This window comes from Pseudopipra pipra, chromosome 2, assembly GCF_036250125.1.
Source record: "Pseudopipra pipra isolate bDixPip1 chromosome 2, bDixPip1.hap1, whole genome shotgun sequence".
NCBI classification, from domain to species: Eukaryota; Metazoa; Chordata; class Aves; order Passeriformes; family Pipridae; genus Pseudopipra; species Pseudopipra pipra.
The window spans coordinates 20,230,819-20,243,653 of NC_087550.1; the positions used below are offsets into that span (position 1 = coordinate 20,230,819).

General features: G+C 42.7%; 1 long non-coding RNA gene across 1 annotated transcript; it reads right to left on the minus strand.

Annotated features, from left to right (window-relative positions):
* Nucleotides 1-282: 282 nt before the first annotated feature.
* Nucleotides 283-3,124, minus strand: LOC135406658 (uncharacterized). Its single transcript, XR_010426402.1, has 4 exons — nt 3,028-3,124; nt 1,956-2,065; nt 730-785; nt 283-633 (listed from the first exon to the last, which is right to left on the minus strand). It is a non-coding gene; the product is annotated as an uncharacterized LOC135406658 (long non-coding RNA).
* Nucleotides 3,125-12,835: the final 9,711 nt, after the last annotated feature.

A 12,835-nucleotide genomic window follows, 5' to 3' on the forward strand; every position in this document is an offset into this window, starting at 1 on the left:
GAAAAGTATTATCTCATTTCCAGTGGTTATCTACAGCTCTCCACGAATGTATGCCACCCCGCATATCTGTGCTAAAACAAGTAGTGCACATTTCCCTTCAAGAGCTTTCAGGAAGAAATAGCTTCTTTTACAGCATCTCTCGTTGGGTGGTTTCTGGAGCCTTCCCAGTAGTAGTAACAAAAAAAAATCACAACGGGCACATTTTCATCACTAATTCTTTTCCTAAGGCATTCAGAAGTATTATTCTGCTGATCTGCACAGTTGAGTTTATTCCCTCATCCCCCTTTCCTCTTCATACTCTTTCCCTGTCCTCTCTACTTTTTTATATTTCCTCACCTCTTTTATATTTTTTTCCTCCTTTTCACCTTCTGCTCTATAATTAATGGTGGTCTGCAGGTAAAATAAGTCAAAGTAGCAAATTTTATGTTTCAACCTGAGCACAAGAAGATTGGTCACTCTCATCTGCTCTGAAAATGACTTTGAAAATTTTTGGTCTCACTGCCAAAATTGCCCTTTATATGAAAAGAAGCATAAAAAGGAACAGTAGTAAGAATTGGCAAAGAGCAAGTAATAGAGGGTCACTGGCAACATGTTGCTTCTGAGTTCTGATGTGAACTTTCCCCCCATCCAGAGCTGGAAGAGGACAAGACACATGTTACAGACAAAATTTAGGCTCTGCAGTACCGTTTGGCTAAATAAAAGCCCCAGATTTTATGCTGCCAAACTTACCCTTTACACGTCCTTTCAAAGCAAAAAAGAGACACCTTGCACTCACAAGACCATTCCTGGTAAGAGAAAGGGTGAGAAACTTGTCCACGAATATGTCTTGGGAGGTTTGCCCAGAAAGGGCCTGGGTGGCCATTTTAGACATGCTTGTTGTTAAAGGAAATGCCAGTCCTCCCATCAGAGAGGGGAAACAGCAGCAGGTCTCTTTATTGGCAAACACCAGTCCAAGAATAGGAAGATGCCTGGACAGGGAAAAGACTAAGCAAATAGTTCCTGGACAACCCATTAATAGAAATACATTCTCAAATCCTGCTCAGATAGTTTCAAGTAAACACATTTTTAGTAAGAACTATTTGTACAGATAATTAATAAACTACAAGAAGGTCAAACACAGGCTTTTTGTAAAGTCAATTCTATTACTAAATTATATAATAACATCAATACTCTGCACCATACATTAAGTTCTGCACAAGAAGGGGAAAATTATATAGGCTGCCATCAGATTCCTCTCTGATTCCTCCTCATTTTTTGTAATATGTTATTGGGAATTAATGTCCTTTTTTTTGTCATGTAGAGAGATTCTTATTTTGCTTTTCTGATTCCTTGTTATTACTACAGACAGGACAATTTTGCATGACAGCAATAACAGGTGATGTGTAATGCAGCAGCTGGGTCCAAAAATTTGACTTCTCTGTTTATATCCCTGGCTTTAAAGTCCCATAGTAATTGAAAAAAATAATAAAAATCCCAAACTAAATTACCATATTGAAAACTTCCACATAATCCTATTTATGCAGAAAGGTTTTTCTTACAGCATTTTGCAGAGTTCCTTCCCAGTTGCTAATATTTTAATAAAATACCTTTTTTATTATTATAGGAGTGCACTGGGAATCAGATCTGGAACTTGTCTAACTGCAGCTTAGCTGGGGGCAGGAAATACTCCACTAAGAACCTTTGCAGCTCAGGTCTTTTTACTATTTCTTTCCCTTTCAAAGTGTTTTGATTAATTTCAAGTCTTGCACCTGCTTTGATCACCCATTTTACTGATTATATTTTCTTTACCCCTGCTAGAGAGGAATCTGGAGCTTTACACTCCTCACTGACAACTCTTCCATCAAGAATGCTTTAAGAGATGAGCACTTTCCTTGGCAGCAAAAAAGCAAACCAGGATGTGTTACACACAGAAAGCTGCCTCAAAAAAAAAAAAAAAAAAAAATAAAAGAACTCACCTCATATTTTATCCAGCATCTTCGGAGTCTCATCAGAGGAAATTAAAAATTAAATTGGCTTCTTGAGAGGATAGATCAGACACCTTAAAGAACAGCTGCAATTTGTGTTTCTGAGAAATGAAAATTGAAAAGCAGACTAAAGTGGATATTGGGTGATTTATTAACCTCCTTTCTCCATTCTTTCTGAATGTCAGTACATTCAGCAGATTATCGATAGGACCGTTTTTAACATACGATTTTCAAAATGAAATCAAACAGACAACTCACTGTCCCTCTTCCTTCCCACCTCACACAGAGCACAGGGCTGTTCAAAGGACCTTGCAGCTCCTGTTTGCACAGCAGGAGGCATGGAGCCTGCAAACATACCCCGCAAATCTCCTAGCCCTGAAGTGCGATGGGTACTAACTGCTGTAGGTATTAGTGCTGTTTGTGCCACACGCTTGAGAGCCTTCGTGAGCCTGTCCAAACACAAGAGGCTTGTTCATGAGCAAAAATATTAAATGTTACTCCTTGACATTTTGTTTTTTTAGTAATCTAACCCCACGGAAACTATATCAAGATCTATAAAGTCATTCAGATACTAATCGTAGCAGATATGAATCACTGTGTCAGTTAACACGAGGTGCATAAATCGCTGGCAATGTGGATTTATGCCACCAGGATGTAATTCACCAATATCAGCTCCTGTATTTGATTAGAAATGTGGAATTTGAGAAGAACAGACTTACAAAGCTGGTTGCAATTTGAGTTGTGACCTTAACAAAAAAGTCAGAGACTGAGGCTCACAATCTGTCTGTGTGCTTAAGTAAGAGTTTCACGTTCACTCTGCTCAGATTAATTGCTTCTTTAACCTGCAAACGCTGACACACATGCGCAGCTGTGCACACTAATAGGAGGACAGCAGCCGAGGCTCTATCAAGTTTCATTAAATCCTGCATGCTTAATTGTCTTCATCGCTGGAAACCATCATTTTATTTAATGGTTTAAATACAATGGAAATGCCTTAATCTCATTTAAGTATTAAAGACATTTACAAGCAAACAGAAATAATTTTAAGAGAAACATCTATTACATAGCTTCATGGACTTTGTTGCCTGGTGCAGGTAGAAGATTTTTTCTGCTCATCCCCCATGTCTGTAGTTAAAGCAGAGTCAGAGTCTGTGATAAAAAGTTTTTTGATTCATTCAGCTTAGCCTGGTGACACTGGCACGCCAGGTCAAGTGCACTGTAGTTGCCTATAATTGCAGATATTAATGTAGCTTTGAAAGGGATTCAAAAATTACTTTAAATGTCCACGCTGGCTAGAAACTCATTTTGTCCTCATATAAACATGCCAGATCATCCAAAAAATAATTAGCTACTAGGGTCAAAATACACAGATAACACTTGAGCTCTTTTACGGCTTATACCCGTGCCAGGCTTCTCTCTCCTTGGCTCATTATCTTGTTTGTCCCCTCTCATTTGACAGGGGAGCCCACTGAATATCAGAGCACTGCATCTGCATGCTGATGCTGCCAGACTTTCTGTTACAAAACCCAGTCTGCAGAAGCACACTAGAACTGGCAGCGTTGGGGGTAAACAACAATTCCCCACTGATGCTTTGAAAGCAAGACATTAGGTCCAGCCTTGGAAACTTGCCAGATTTGGATACCCTCCTTCATAATAATCCCCTTGAGTGGGTAGATTTTGCCTGTCAGAGATCTGCTGAGTGTTAAAATACAGGTGGCGGCATCTTTCCCCATGCACCCCTCCACTCTGCCTCTGCTGGTCTCTTTGCTCTGCTACTGCCCTCAGTGATCCCATGGGTCCCATTCTTCTGCCTAAGTCTCCTCTCAAGATCCTCCCTTTATGGATAAAACAGGTAAAACCAACACAAGCCATGCTGGCAGCAGGTGCTGAGGGGCCTGGGCTAAACTCCAGCTTCCCAAGGACACCCTGCAGGATTACAGCATCTCTTTAATCTGACTGCATGTCTCTGCAGACAGTTGGCCTCAATGCTGGAGCATTGGCCCAGCTCACCCAAGGAGGGGGAATGGAGAGGCAGGTTAGATTGGGCTTCTTCCCCCACTCTGGCTCTGCTGGCCACCAGCCACACACATATGAAGAGCATAAACTTACATCTGCTAAAATCCCTCTTCAAGACAAGAGAACTTCTAGAACAGCCCAGAAATTTCCCTTGTCAGCATGAATATGTGTGTTTTTCCAGAGAAACCAGGTAAGTCACTCAGCAAATGCTCTGTAGAAAATCCCTGAGGCATCGCCATGCCACGTGTCAGCCCTCCATTGCCTCTTCCCAGTGCCAGCCTTTCTCTGCAGGAAGACTTGAGAATGGAGCTGTTCTATTTCTCCCTGCTGTTATTCAAACTTTGAAGCATCCAACCAACACTAGTCTATCAGCCTTACAGTTATTTAAAGACAGCCTGTCAGTTTATTATTAACAGCAGCAATTACATTATAGCAGTTAAAAGAGACAACTGAGATTGGGAACATACTGCAGTTGGGGTTAGAGATCTGCTCAGGCCTAGTTTGTGCTAGAAGAGGCTTTCAAGTGTGATTATATGGGCAAAGCCTTCTTGCTGAGACCCGTGATACATCGTCCCATGGTACATGGCATAGATACGAGCTCACTCTGCCAGCTGCCCATCTATAAGCTGAATGGCCACAGAGCCAAACTTAGCTAATACACCCTTTCTCTCAATAATACCTATTGCCTCAGGTTTAGTGAGACACTATCATCTATCTATGTCACTTCTGGTCATTTCAGAGCTTGAGGCAGAGCACGATGACATTCATTTTTGGCACATCATTCAGGCAATACCACTCCCTCATTTCCACAGGAAAAACACCACTTCCCAAAGAGAATGTAAATAACCAGCAGAAAGCCATGCTTTATTTTTGCCCATATAGCTGCATCTAAACTAGGAGTTTACATCAGCATGAAAGCATTAATAAAATTGCTCATCTAACCAACACTATTTTACTGTCAGCAACTCCAAATATAGGTCTGAGCCACTGGGAGAGAATCATCTTCCTAAGTAGGCACTAAAGAGTTTGTGCTTTAAATGCTTTCTGGTAGAAGGGAAACTGAGGCAGAAAGCAATTGAAAGACTCCCCCAAGGTCATGCAATACATTTATGCAAAACATGACCCTACCTGCATTTTAGTCCATGGCACAGATGCCATGGAGGTAGCAATTTAATAAGCTACGAGCCCCATCTGTTCATTATTGTCTCAACTGGAGATTGTCATCCCCAAAGCTGAGACACATTAATTGATTATATGAATGCTCCTGCTTTGACCCAATGCAAAGGCAGTCAATTTAATTTAAATCCTTGTTGGAGAAGATTTCAATTTGCTGGCTGACTTTATTCTAAGGCAGACGAGGAGCACTCGCGGAAGTTTCATTGCCCATTCCCACTACGTCTGACAGAGAGCATCTGTCCACATTTTACCTCTCTGGCAATTTTTAAATCAAAACAAATAAAATGCAAAATGAGAAAAAAAAGGAGACTTTTCTTCTGGTACTACCCAGACCTCTGAGCTTAACAGAATTTCAGCTAGCAGAATTTCCCAAAACTAATATCATTTCTTCAGTCTTAAGTTTTCCCTGTTCGGAAGTTTCTCTAGTTCACTTTCCAGAATCATGTATTTTCACTTTCTCTCCATATTTAATTCTGGTAAATAAAAGAGAACACAGTTCATATTTCTCTTCCAACTACCAGCATTGGGCAGCAATAGTAGGGTCACAGAAGCTACAGGGGTGAAAAAAAGCTTTAAAAAACTCTCCCTACATATCACATCCACTCTTCTTGACATTTTGAGTCATAAAAACTTCACTAGTGCTATGAGAGGCTGCTAAATTTTTCTCTCTTACCCTTTTCTTTCATTTTTATTAGTGGTTAGATTTTGATTACATTATGCCTGACAAAGACCAGCTGCCTCCACAAGTAACTGTATTATCTTCAGAGGCAGCCGCAAGTAAAAGCATGATGTATGTAAAGGAGTCATAACATTTACTGCCTTTTTTTATAAACTGCATGGGAAATCAATTCACATGCACCCTTCTAGTGTTAAAATGACAGACTTGCAAGTCCTCCCTGTGCACTTTGTTCCCAGTAAAAAAACCTACATCCATCAAGCAATAGGCTTACCCTCCAAAGCCACTCTTCCCCTCTTCTGTCCTTAAAAACAAGATCACTTTTTGAACATATGAGAATCCACTAAAGAAAGAGGAGTTTTTTCATTAAAAGTCAGCATTAATTTTCAGATCTTCGTCCTAACAGTTACACAGTTACAGTCCTGGTTTGTTTGCACTGGGGGTATTTTCTCTTATTCTTGAGAAAAGTGAGGGAAAAAACCAACACAAATTCCATCTCACAAACCAAAAGATATGAGCGTAGACACTTCAGGTGTTTTGCTCAACTGCAGTGATTTTACCCCATGTGCAACAGTAAATAAAGTAAGCAGATGTTCACAGGCAGCTGAACAAGGTGGTTTGAAGATACCCAAATTACCGCAAACAGCCCATTTCTCTTTCTCTTTCACCTTCTACCCCATCACTTGACCGTAATGGAGCTTTTGCTGTTCATCACTCTCTCTCCCCATCAATTTTCATTGCCCTCCACAGCTTCTTTATCACTTTTGTTGTCAAACCTACAACTACCTTTAGTTCAGATGTTTGCCATAAATTCTGGCAGTAGACATCTAACCCATGAAGAATATAAATAAATTGGCTAGTTTGAAGAGGCACTAGGTGATAATGTATTTTTTCATATCCACAGATAGACCTTATATCTTCACATATCTGTTGGAAAACTGACACAGCACTAATGCCCTTACTCTGACTGTCCGTCCATTCTGCATTATTTTAAGAAGTAAGCATGTTCTGGTGCAGTAAACAAGGACCAAAACACCACACAATTTAAAGCAGTCACCAGCAAAGAAAAATTTTCAGCCATTTCCTTTTTGCACACCCTGCAGGATGTTTTACTACAAACTGTAATTTAAAAAAAAAAATTATTTTAACTCTAAGTTTTGCTAAAAGGCAGTGAATGCTTGTGAACAGAACTATTTCCATTTTCAAAGATTGAAAAAGATAATTTTTTCTTCCACAAAATGTAACATCAAAGGCATTGTCTCCTTTTTTTTTTTTTTTTGCAATTTTGTGGTGGTCTTTTTTCTTTCTGTGGGTTTTTCAGGAGTGGTTATTTTTTCATTTTTACACTGATGTAACAGCATTGACTTTAGTGGGAGGTGAGGTTTACTCCAGTACAAACAGTAGCGAAAAATCAATCTCTTTGTGCAGACATCTATTCCTAAAGCCAAAATGTGTGACTGGGAGTAGGTTCCAACACAGAGTGCTCCACGAGCCATGTACTCTTTCACCACGGTGTTGCAGCACAGCCAAACTGGTAGCTCACTCCCAGCTCTGCTTCATCTATCCAGACTGGAAAAATGCAACCTAGGGCCACACCATGTGTAAAACAATATTCATGATGAGCAAGTCTGGCCTCATGAGAGATCCATATTTATCTGACATACCTAGGACATTTCATTTCTCCCACCAGTTGAAATTCCTGATGTTTTGAGGCAAAACCTGTTTTGTTTAAAGACTCCACAGCCGCAGTCCTGCCACTCTCATCAACAGCAAGACACAGTGTTATTTTCAGCTACAAGCTGAAAGCACAGCCTCAGTTAACAACAGGAGATAAGTAAATCTCTAACTGCTGAAAAATCTGGAGAAACATGACCCAAGTAACACCACCTCAACTCCTAGAGGCCAAATAAACAGGGTTTTTTTCAAAAATGTTTCAGCTACCAATTTTTTTTTTTTTGAGGGGCACAGGGAAGAAATGGAAGAATGGGAGGGGATGCTAAGCTCATTTGCTGGCACTGTGGTACTCCTAGGACAGAGAAAGACAAACTCCTAAAAATGCACCAGCTGAAGGACAGGGTAGAGTCAGATACACATGCTCATGGAGGTCCCTTCCCCTTTTACCTCGCAGTTACCCTGACCAAAAAAAAACGGGTAAGGCAATTCCTGGCTGCCAGAGAGACTTCCCACCAAGTCAGGACACCTGTGAGAGCACCAGCCCCATCCCCCACAGCCTTCATAGCCCCCATCCTCCAACAAGGGTTCCCAGCCCATGTAGTTACGCCCAGAGCTGCTGTCATCACCTCTGCACAGCAAGGGACAGCAGGAAAGCTGCTTCCCCAAAGGTGTGCAACAAAGCCCAGCTGATCTAGAGAGAGAGGCAGCCTCATCAGTGGGCTTACCAAGTCCAAGTGTTCTGTGCTCAGACTGGGGGGGAACAAAACAACAGTTGATCAGTGGCACACGAGCCTTTTCAGGAACTAGGCTGCCTGTTTCGGACAACCAAGGTCACCTTCACCACACCCTCTGTCATCTTGCTTAGGCAAACTTCTCCTGGTGTTACATTTTAGGCATCCCACAGTTTTTACATTCCCTGTGTCACAGATTAGCAGCTACCACTTTTGTCTACATACAAGCCTCTGCTTTCTGCTCCATTATCAGGCACCTGCCGCTACCATTGCCTGACTTAAAGGCTGCCTGGTGCTGGCTGCATCTGTAATGCAGTCACTGGTGATGAATTGTGATGTCACAAGTGCCAGATTGCAGAATCACTAAAGGAATTGGGATGATAAAGGGAGAAGAATACCGGTATTTACACACAAATGTCTTCATAATCAGCAGGACCAGGAACGGAAATAGAATTAGGCAGAAAAACAGAATTAGCATTATTTGGATGTTAACTGGAAGAAACGTGATGCTTCTAAACACTGAGGACATGTGGTGTTTCCCGGGAAAGGATATTTCGCTGGAGGCAGGGTGGGCAAAGCAAGAAAAGGGAGAGCTGAAAAGCGGCTCAAGCTCTGGAGGCAGAAATACAGGCAGAAAGAGCACTGCTTTCTGCAATGAGGCTTTTACTTTGAGGAGAAGCAAGGAAAATAGAAAGTATCTCAACAGACAAAGATTATTGAATTTTGTTTGTTTATTCCAGAGAGGGATGAAACTCAAGGCTCAACAGACTAGGTCACCAAGTTTCCTCTCTTCCCACAGTGGTCTCCTGGAAAGGACACCAGCCTGGGGAGCTGCACCTAAACTTCATTTTCTGCCACATATTCTTTCCCCTTCCACCTCTTGCCTTCATCCTTTAGAGCAGGATGTCCATGAGACAGAGGTGACGACTTCATGTTGTCAGACACGTGACCAATCTCACCAGCTTCTGTCATGCAGGCACCGCCAAAAGGCATTCCCGCTGGAATTTTTTAAATCCACGCCTGACTGGCATCCACAATTCACAGCTCTCTGCTTCCTCCCGCACGTCTGCCTTCAGCTCTCACAGTGCTGCAGCTTCTGATCGCAGGATTCTTGCTTTTGAAGGCAGCTTGGGGTGGACTGCCTCCTTTTGGCTCTCTGGGAATACAAAATAATGACATGTTTGTTACTTTTGTGAACAGGAACCATTCAAAAGACACAGTTCTCCTGACAGCTCCTGGAGAAATGACGTCCCAGTGGCAGGCTTATCTTTAAAGCCTAGGCTCCACCCGATGCCCATCTATGATCCTTAGCATTATTAGGAGGTGTTCATAGTCATTCCAGGAATGGCAGGCTCCAGGTTTTCAATCTGCAGAAGAAACACAACTTGGCACTGGGCACTATCCTCTCTTCAGGCTGTGGAATTGGATTAAAAAAACCCCAACATCCTATCTGATGGAGGAAAGTTTTCCAGGAGTGCCGAGGTTCTTTTGAACAGCAGCTTCATGATTCCTAGCTTCAGAGGTATCACAGCACTAGCTGGAAGAAACAACTTTCAAAAGACCACATATCATTAGGCACTTGGCTAAGTATCTTGACACAGCTCTGCTAACAGTTATGTTTATGCATTTCTCTACATAGCCAGTGGCATGCAGGATTTAGGGGTTCTGCCTTCTTTTTTCTACTCTGCTATGGATGCCCTGTGCTACTTGAAAAGGTCAGTTTATTTGCATGTAGCTCATTTACTTTTATTTTGGAAGTGAAGATAGTACTTTTCTGCCTCTAGAACACTGGTGCAGCAGCTGTGAAGTTGCTGGTAAAAAAAGTGCTGTAGAAATAATAAACTACCACTATCAGATTTGAAGGTTCTCAAGAATCCTTCTCTACAGTCTCCCAGCCTAATTTTGCATTTTGAAAATCAATTGTATAATTGATTTCTGAACTTTCCAACTTGAAACAACAGAGAGATGGTTTTCAGAAAGAGGTGACGCTCATTCCTCCCTCTGCTGAAACCAAAGATGTTGCACTAAATCAGTCACAAATGCTTAGCACTACCAAAGGGTAGTAGCATGCTCCCACAGCTCCAAGTTACTTGAAAAGCTTAAATCTTTTCTAGTCAACCAACTGATGACTAAATCAATCTCGGCCACCACCTCCGGTGTTCCCAGCCCCAGGATCTTCACAGTAAGGGACATGCATAAACTGCATGGGGAAGGAAAGAGCAGCTGGGCAGGAAGACCATCCTTCTCTTGTTCATCCAGCAAGTGCTCATCACAGCCTGTCAGCACTGATCCTGCTTTGCAGGGGTGGAAAAATACACTCCGATGTGGACAAGAGCAGCCCGTTCGGCTGAGTCCTGCAGGAGCACAGCCCTCTCTCCGTGCTGCCAGCCCCGTTCCCCTCCCCACGATATTCAGGTCAAAGACACAGCGATGAGCCGGATTTGGAGACTGCCAAAGCAAAGGGCCAGGTTCGGAGGCTGCCAGGCCATTCAGCAGAGGAAGCTGGGGCTCAATGTCCTCACTGTTCCCACTGCCACCCAAAGAGCCCCCCAGGGCAGCCCGGCCTCGGCACCAAGGCAGGGCAGCGGCCGCACTGCGGCCCTGAGGCAGCGTCTTTGCTGTCGTTTAAATAGGGAAGGGGACAGGAGAAGAAAGGGAGAGGCAGAGCAGCGGGAATAGGGGGGAACGGCGAGCAGAGAGAAGCTGCAGACCGCGGTGAGATGCAGAGCCGGCTGCCTACGCCGGGGCTGCACTGGCACCCAGCGGCGGCGGCGGGGCGAGCGCCGGGATCCCAGGAAGACTCCGGCTGGGATGCGCTGCCCTAAGCCGGGATAGCCCCTTCGGAACAACTACGGGACCTGGGAATTTCTGTTACCTTTCAAGGGAAAAAAACCTCAAACACCAGCAGTCCCGCCCCGCCCCACCCCAAAAAAAAAAACAAAAAAAAAAAACAAACCAACCAACCACTCTATTCCAAACCATATTCCATCTGTCCCTCAAGCGTGTTTGTGCAAGCCACAAAATGGGAAGTTCCTAGAGAAAGGACACATGCATTTACTCTTTGTACTGCACCAGACTTACTCACACTGTGTTATTTTCACTGAGGCCGAAGGAGAAGCTTAGCCTCGCTGGTGAAAACTTGGCACCTCTATGGGTGCCCACTGAAAGAAATGTTTTCAGATGCACATACCTGTTTTTCAAAAGACTGAGAATAAATCTGTCTTTTTGCAAGATAAGAAACATTTTGCATTTTGTTTCAAAGAGACAAAGTTAAATAGTTCTGCACAACAAGGGCAATGTTTCAATCAGAGCCCCAGTAATAGATGCTCTATGCTGAACAGCCTTATGTAGCAATGACAATATAATCAATTGATGGATGAGTTAAACTCTTTTAGGACTCAGTCAAAACCCACTTCTATATAGTGGCATATGTGTGTCCATTTTCCAGATAGGCTGCATCCATCAGTAATACCAAGGGAAGGAATAAGGAAAGACTTCTGAAACCATGAAAGATAATTTGAATGCATCAAGCTTTTCTTTGCTTTTCGACTGTGCTTAATTTTCCCCACCCATTCCAGTACAGCCATTCACCTTACAGAAGTATTTTGTGATATGGAGAAATTGCATACAAGGAAACAGGACTATGGGAATGAAATTATAACCATAGCCCAGATGCACCTGGACCTGGCTGTTTGATGAGGCTAGAAGAAATCATACAATTTCCTCTCCTTCCTGCTATGATTTTTCCAATTTATCGTAAAATTCTCCTCTGTCTCATTTGAAACCCACCCAGGACTGGAAATGAATGGGCTATACTAAGACAGAGACAATCTCTTCTAGCTAAAACCAGAAGTCAGTCATTTTAGCAGTACCCTGATACATTTGGCAGGCAGTGTAAATTTGGGAATTAGACAATACAAGTTCTGAACCTCATTTTTTCCACACCAAATTAAACATCTTGAGTTTTCCCCACCACTGCCCAGTGCTGCAGTTGGCTATATAATTGCCTCTTCCTAATGGTCTGAAGCTCTGCATATCTTGTCATTTGTATGGGTTCGTGATATGGATACAAGGATTAGCAAGGATTTAGGATTTATATCTCATTTGAAAGATGAATAATTTACCACTTCATGTCTTCCACCAGTGGGCAAAGCACAATGCACTATAGTGCCTTGTGAACATCACCAGAGAAAGGTCTAGAGAACAATTGGGTTTTACCACTTGACCTCAAAATCTTTGTATCTAGACTTGGTGAACAGAGGACTGAGGTGAATCCCAGAGTTTAGGAGGCTACACTGAGAACAGCTTCCACCCTTGCATGCTGAGGGAAGGATCACTGAGAAGTAAAAATGTACCTGGAAGCAGCAGGAAACCTCCCATACCCTGTGGGAGCAACACCTCCTACACTCCCCCCCTCAGATGTTGGGGCAGGAGCAAGGAATACTTCCTTTTGTGCTTCTGTTGGCTTCATCCAGCTTGAAATTTAGCTGCAGCAGCCCCATGAAATCTCTAGCTGAGACAGTAATACAAGAAGAGAGACAATTTCTCAAGCAGGCTGAAATTTCAGCCACCACCATTCTCCCACACATCTGAACTCC